At 40.7% G+C, this 7,237-nt stretch overlaps 1 protein-coding gene and 1 pseudogene across 1 annotated transcript in view; both read left to right on the top strand.

The window, feature by feature from the left end:
* Positions 1 to 374, top strand: part of LOC102853089 — a 1,033-nt pseudogene extending 659 nt beyond the window's left edge.
* Positions 1 to 7,237, top strand: part of UBAC2 (UBA domain containing 2) — a 244,828-nt gene that overhangs the window by 66,109 nt on the left and 171,482 nt on the right. The window lies entirely within an intron of this gene.

Below are 7,237 nucleotides of genomic sequence, written 5' to 3'. Positions count from 1 at the left end.
CCTCTCTTTCAGAAGTAAAAGAAACACTCCCTCCCTGGGACACAATCCCCCCACACCCCTCCTGCCGCCCCTAGTACATTCCACTATGCAGCCTTAATTGTGGACTCTTGTGATAATCATAATTACGCCAGCTTTTTAGAAGCCTTAGTTCGAGATGTGTGTATTTCGTTGGAAATTGGTGACTTGAAAAAGATTACCAATTCATTGACTGTGCTTTGCAGTGAAAAACAGAAGCAAGAAAGCAAAGCAGGGCCAAAAAGTGGAAGAAAGGTGTGGTTTCTGGAGGGGGGGATTCAAAGCTACCATGGGAATTGATGGCAGACTGTGGTGGTTATGATGGAGGATAGGTGCAAGACCATGAGGATTTCATGTGATGAAGTTTTATCTTCTGGTGTCTTCTTTCTGTTGCCTACAGTCCCTCAAAGCCATAGCACAACTTCTTTCCTTTCTGTCAGCCAAATGCTACAGTCAGAAATGCAGTATCTTTGTCCTGGTCATTTAACCACTTGACTCTTAGGTGCTAATGTGTGAATGAGGGAACTGGGATCTTGCTACCAAGTGGTTAAAATTGGGAACCTCAGTTGCTACTAAATCATAGGTTTTTAAAAGTCCTAATAATGTTGTCATTGTTGCTCTCCGGCTCTATAGCAGCAGTCACTAAAGTGGAAACAAGGTTGCAACATGACAAAAAATTATGTATGTTACCAGCACCATTCAGTAACACAACCGTAACCATTGCTCCTTCAACTTCTTCATAACTTGTCAAGAAAAGCAGTTTGCAGCAAGGCCATGTGGTGTGCACCTAGTATTAAAATAGCTTTGTCTTAAAATTGAGCGTGAGGATATTAATTGAGGATATATTGTGAAGAAGATGGCTTTCTCAGAGTGAAGACACTGCGGCTGAAAAGCCAGTAATTTGATATTTTAAAATGACACCACCAAAACCCTCCAACTTTGAAACCGAAGATGGTAAACTTCTCCATTATTGCATTTCAAGTTGTGGAATCTCTTGAATGCAAAGACTGTCTCTATCAGAATGATTCCACTAATGGAGTGCTTTGCATGGGGGGAGGGAAACCTGTGTTTTAATTGCCTGGTTTAAACGTGTGAGAAACAAATCTCCTTTGTTCTCCTAGGCTGCGGTGGAACCACTTTAACAGGGTTTTGGCCTTTCTTTTTCTTGATAAAACATGCTCAGCGATCTGTCCCAGTTAACTACAGTTTGGTAAATTGCTATGTTAACAATTAAGACATCTGCAATGTTTTATAAAGCAACTACTTTAATAAAATCACGATTGTGAGAGGAAAAAATTAAAAAGATGTCTTAGCTCATCCACCAGTCAAGTTATTTTTAACATAACAACAGAAATAAGAGTCTTTCTCATTTTTGCCCTTTCATTTCTACCCTTTCAAGCATGATGCCCTTTCTCAGTACTTTTGATAAGATGAACACAATCTGAGATGAAGTCCCATCATCCTTGCTTCTGACTTGGGAGAGGTCTTAGTCTTTTGGTTAGCAGTGTAATACCTAGTGGGCTAGCACCAGAGCACTTTCATCCCTTTCTCTTTAAAGTGACACTTTGGCCTTTTAGCATTTTAAATAGATCCTTGGTCACAGATAGGCCCACTCCAGTTCTTTGTTTAATTTCTTGACTAGTTCTTCATGACTAATGATTATTACTCGATAATTGCAATTCTACACCTATTATTTCAGTCACTTGTTATGCATCTGTGTGCTGGCCAGTGAATAAAGATGATAGAAGAAAAATGGGTGCCTTTGGGTTGTGATGCTGGAGAAGAGTACTAAATATCCTGTGGACCACAAAAAAGAACAAACATATATCTTCAAAAACGTACAACCAGAGTTGCACCTTGGAGGCAAGAATGACAGTTCTGTCTCACATCCTTTGGCCGTGTTGTTAGGAGATGATATTCCTTGGAGAGGAGCATCATGCTTGGACAGGTGGAGGGTCAGCAGAAGAGAGGAGGACCCTCAACGAGGTAGTGACAGCTGCAGTAAACTCAAGTATGTCAGAAATGATGAGGATGGTACAGGATGTGTGTTCATGTCTGCTATTCAGAGTGTCGCTGTGAGTCGTCCTGCCTCACTGGCACCCAACAACACCCCATGAGCAGCCATGAAGAGCAGTGGAGCATTGGAAGGCGCTCAAAATATGAATAGAGAAGAGCTGCCTCCTCAGTCTGCTGTAATGAATGGGTGGAGCCAAGCTTCCACCCGGGGAAGGAGCTTCACTTGCTGATGTTGCACAAAACAATATGAGAAGAAATGGCTGCAAACATTCCTTGATAATTAGAACATGGGGGTTATGAACTGTGAGTCTGGAAATTTAGATGTTACACAAATAAATGGAAACCCATAAAGATTGATACCCTAGGCATTGTTGTTTGTTGTTACCTGCCATCGAGTCACTTGCGACTCATAGTGACCCTATGTACAAGAGCCCTAAACGCCGTTCTATCCTGTGCCAAACTCACCGTCTAACACACACTCATTCCCACCACTCTACTCACAAAATCGATCCATCTCATCGAGGGTCTTCCTCTCCTTTGCCGCCCCTCCGTTCTCCCAAACATGATGTCCCTCTCCAAGGACCAGTCCCTCCTTGCAGCATGCCCAAAGGATGTCAGACGAAGCTTAAGAATCCTTGACTTCAAGGAGCAGTTCGGTTTGACCCTCTCCAGGACAAACCTGTTTGTTCTTCTAGCAGTCCATGGTACATTCAGCACTCCAGCACCACAGCTCAAAGGCATCATTTCTCTATCATCCCTATCACTGTCCAGCTCTCCGATGCATAGCACTTAATTACAAAGACTGTAGCCCAGATCAGGTGCACCTTAGTCTCCAGCCTGATGTCGTTGCTCTTTAGTACTCTTGAGAGGTCCCTCACACCTGACTTTCCCACCGCAGTTCATCTCCTGATTTCCTGGCTGCTGTTACCAAGAGTGTTGACTGTAGAACCAAGCAAACTAAAGTTGTTAACTATCTCAATCTCTTCACCATCCATACTGATGCTGCCAATTGGCCTAGTGGTGAGAATCTTTGTTTTCTTGATGTTGAGCTTCAATCCATATTGAAGACTGCAGTCCTTGACCTTCTGCAGCGAGCGCTTCAGGTCCTCCTCAGTTTGAGTAAGAAGGGTTGTATCATCCCCATAATGCAGATTGTTGATGATTCTTCCACCAATCCTGATGCCACATTCCTCCTTGTACAGCCCAGAGTCTCGATGATCTACCCTAGGCATTAATGAACCAAAATGGATATGTATTGGCCCTGTTGAATCATATAATCATATGGTATAGTATATTGAGAAGGGCAAAGGTGGGATGGTACCACATTTCAAGATGTGTCATAAGTACACAATACTGTCAGTGATAGGGTAATATCCATACACATATGAGAAAAACCTGTTAATTCAAATGTATGATAACATATATTTAGTAGTACCAATCTCTATAGTCAAGAATGAAGAAATTGACTATTTCAACCAGCTTTTGCAACTGAACTTGATTGAATATGCAGTCAAGATGAAGTAGTAATAATAATTGGTGACTGGAATACAGAAGTTTGAGAGAAAGAAGGATTGATAGAAAATATGGCCTTGACTACAGAAATGGGGCCAAAGATCACATGACAGAAATACATACAGTAGATTTATTCATTGCAAGTACATGTTGTTTAATAAACCTCATAAACTGTAGCTGTATACATGGACCTTGGCTAGTGGAATGCACAGGAATCAAAGTGAGAGTGCATCTGTAAAAGAGATAATTGAAGAACTCAGTACCATCAGTCAGAATAACTGCGGGGTGGGCCATTACACAAGTGTGAAGCTAAAGACAAGGCCACGAGAGCCAAAATGTGACTCTGGATTTAAAAACCGTCACAAGAATAGAATTGATGGTTTATTCCTGATGACTGAAAACCAAACCAAGTGTGTGACAACATCAGGGACATCATTGATGAAGAGAGCAAATGGTCATTAAAAACCGGACAGTTCGGGGAGCTGTGGCCCGGCGGGAGCTGCATCACTACTGGCCTGCCCTCAGGTTGACTCAGCAATTCTGGTAAATTGCAGAATCATCACCTGTACTAGCCACCCCAGAGGAAATCGCTGAGATGCAAAGGAAAAATGAGCTGAAACTCAAGATAAAGGAAGAACATCTTGCTGCTTTGCAGTTTGAAGGCTGCAACACTTCCATGATACATCTTCAAGGATATGAGCTTGTACGGCTAAGCACAATTGATAACAGTGCATCTAAATTCCAAAATCAATCTCCATAATAGTCTATGTGTTTCCTACTGCCAAAGGAGCCCTTTAGAGTAGTGAGAAAAGACCTTCACCCTGAAACCCACAGCGTCCCTTTTCAGCAGGAAGTAGCTAAGAGAATATGCCATCCCCTTTTCCTTATGAATCAGGGTGAAGTCTCTCTCAGAGAGGAGTGATAGGGAATGGCAAGGGACACACTGACAAAGGAGATTAATCAGAACTGGCTTTGACAAGCACTGTGGCAATTGGACAATTAAAACAGACATGGGGGGGGGGGGAGAAGAACGAACTGGGGAGGAGGGTGGAGAAAACAGTGCAACAATGAATGAATGAAAACCCAAAATCTCTGTAAATGTTCATTAAAACTAATAAAATTTAATAAAATAAAAAAAAAAACCAAACAGAAAAACCGGACAGTTCAATAAGATCAAAGAAGAAGTGATGCCTTTGAACTTGGTGTTGGCAGAGAGTATTGGACATACATGAACAGGAAAAAGAACACATCCTCTTAGAGGAAATGCAGCCAGAGTGCTCATTAGAGGTGAGTGTGATGAAACTTCATCTGACACACGAGTTGCCTGTTGCTGGAAAAGGACATTATGCTTGGAACAACAGAAAGAGAAAATGAATTTTAAAGAGATGTGCTGACACAGTGATGTGACAGTGGGCCTGGCAAGGATTGAGAGGATACTGCAGGACTGGACAGGGTTTCAGTCTGTTATACATAAGGTCACCGTGAGTTAAAATCCTCTTGATGGCACTTACCAAAAAGAACTCTAAATAATCATTCACTCTAAATTATCATTAACAACTCTAATTAACAACTCTAATTAGTCATTGCCATTGTCACTTTCAAGAATATTAGGATCAGTTGTGAACGTTGCTATAATTGTTTGACAGTAAAGGGTGATCAGACATTGTAGGTATTGTAATTAATGTTATAAAGCAAAATGTATATAGATGATTGAATATAAGCCCAATGTGCTTTGTTAGCTTTCTTTCAAATCACAATAAATGCAAAATGTGGGGGAAATCCCATATTTCTACAGTCCTTCCTTTAAAAAAGTGTGTGCATACTTAGTGCTTGTGTGTAGAAATCTCAGTGTGTAATTTTAAAAGTTTTACAAAACTAATTAGAGGAAGTGTGACTATTAAAATAAATGAGATAGATTCCAAAGGGTTAGACAGGTGGTATTGTGATAGTTTTGAAGGATAAAGATTAAAGTGACCATTAAAATGGAAGAATATTCTGGCAACTGAGATCAGTTAGAGGCCTTATGGGGTAAGATAAAAACATTTCCAGCAGAGAGCTGTTGCTGCATTTTATGTAATGTGGGAGTCCTACTCACATGGTTCACTGTGCTGGAAAGAATTTGTGATTTCTGTTATATGTTGCTAGATTTTACGTGACTGGCTGATATATCAAGGCTAATTTGCAATAAATAGTCTATACTTTCTGCCATCCATGATAATTAATTTTGGATCTTTTGCTCTTTACCTTATTAAAGTCTTGTTGAAATTGAGGTACCTTTTAAAAAGCTTTTAATGGATTTGGTGAAGGTAATAAAAATTCTTTGATGTTCGTTTTAAAACTATTTCAATTACAGATTATCATGTAATAGTTTTAAGTCTGTTTTTTTATATCCCTGATAAGGAAGAATTTTAGAGTTTCCACGTAGGTCTAGAGTGTATTTTCCTAAGTAAAAATCAGAGTTCCTTTAGGACTTTACCCAGGGAGTATGTTTGCCCAGTTCTCAACCCTGTTAATCCTCCTCTGTTAACCCAAAGGCTGTGTGAGTCTGTGGCAGTTGTCAGCCACCCGGTGCATCTTGGGACGAAGGTAGGATGCCGTTTACCATTATGGCTCACAGCCGGGAAAACCCCATAGAGGTTTCCATGGATTGGAACTAACTCCACAGCAGTGAGTTTAAGGATTTTAAAAAAAATTTTAATGATAATTCATTGGCACCGAATCAAAAGCAACGCGTCGCAGACCCTCCAGCAGCTCTTCAGAGGCCATAGATGGCACAGGAAGATGGCTTATCTTTCTCTTACAGAGCAGCTGGTGGATTTGAACTGCTCACCTTTGAGTTACCGGCACAACTCTTACCCACTGGGCGAGAGTATGAAATAGGGCACAAAGAAACAAGTTCGGCCCTAGAGACAGAGGTCATTTTGGGGTTTTCTGTTGCTTACATTGCTTTCTTATGCTCTGAGAACTGTTCGTTTATGTAATTACAAGAATATGAAAATGGGAAGAAAAGATCCACCACATTTATCTTTTACAAAATTCTGTTTTGTGTCCAACTACAAATGAACGGATTGATAAATTATGGTACATTCACACAATGGAATACTATGCAGCATGCAGGAGCAATAACTTTGTAAATTATTACCTAACTTGGGAGGGACTGGAGAGCATTATGCTGAGTGAACGAACTCAGTCCCACAAGGATAAATAGCGTTTAAGACCGTTATTGTAGAATGAGTATAAAGATCCAGGAGAGGCTGGAAGCAGAGGGATGTAGATGTACAGAGGGAGGGGAGATTAATCACTGGATTGCACAATTTGTTGGGTTGGGGATTGAGGGAAATTGAAAGAAACTGTTCAAATTTGTATTAGAATTTTATAAATAAACTAGAAAAAAACCCCAAACAAACCCCAAAGAATTTTAGGACTAATTAAGGGAAAAGTGACCACAAGATGGCAGTGTTGCAAAGCAAGCTTTTTACTGAGCGATGCTGGAGCAGTGGTACTTAGGGTCCAAATGCTGGTACATTAGAGGTTGATGGCTTTTCTGTGAGAGAAAGATATTACAACCTCCCTCTGCAAAGAGTACAGTCTTGGAAACATTGTGGATGGGTTGCAGACTGTGTTGCTATATAGGCCTGTTGTTGTTGTTATGTGCCATCCAGTGGCTTGCGACTCATAGCGACCCTATGTACAA

The sequence above is a fragment of the Elephantulus edwardii genome, unplaced genomic scaffold (genome assembly GCF_000299155.1).
Source record: "Elephantulus edwardii isolate Elephantulus edwardi_28Jun2011 unplaced genomic scaffold, EleEdw1.0 scaffold00004, whole genome shotgun sequence".
NCBI lineage: Eukaryota > Metazoa > Chordata > Mammalia > Macroscelidea > Macroscelididae > Elephantulus > Elephantulus edwardii.
The sequence above is the reverse complement of the archived record's forward strand: the minus strand, read 5'-3'. Positions and strand labels throughout refer to the sequence as shown.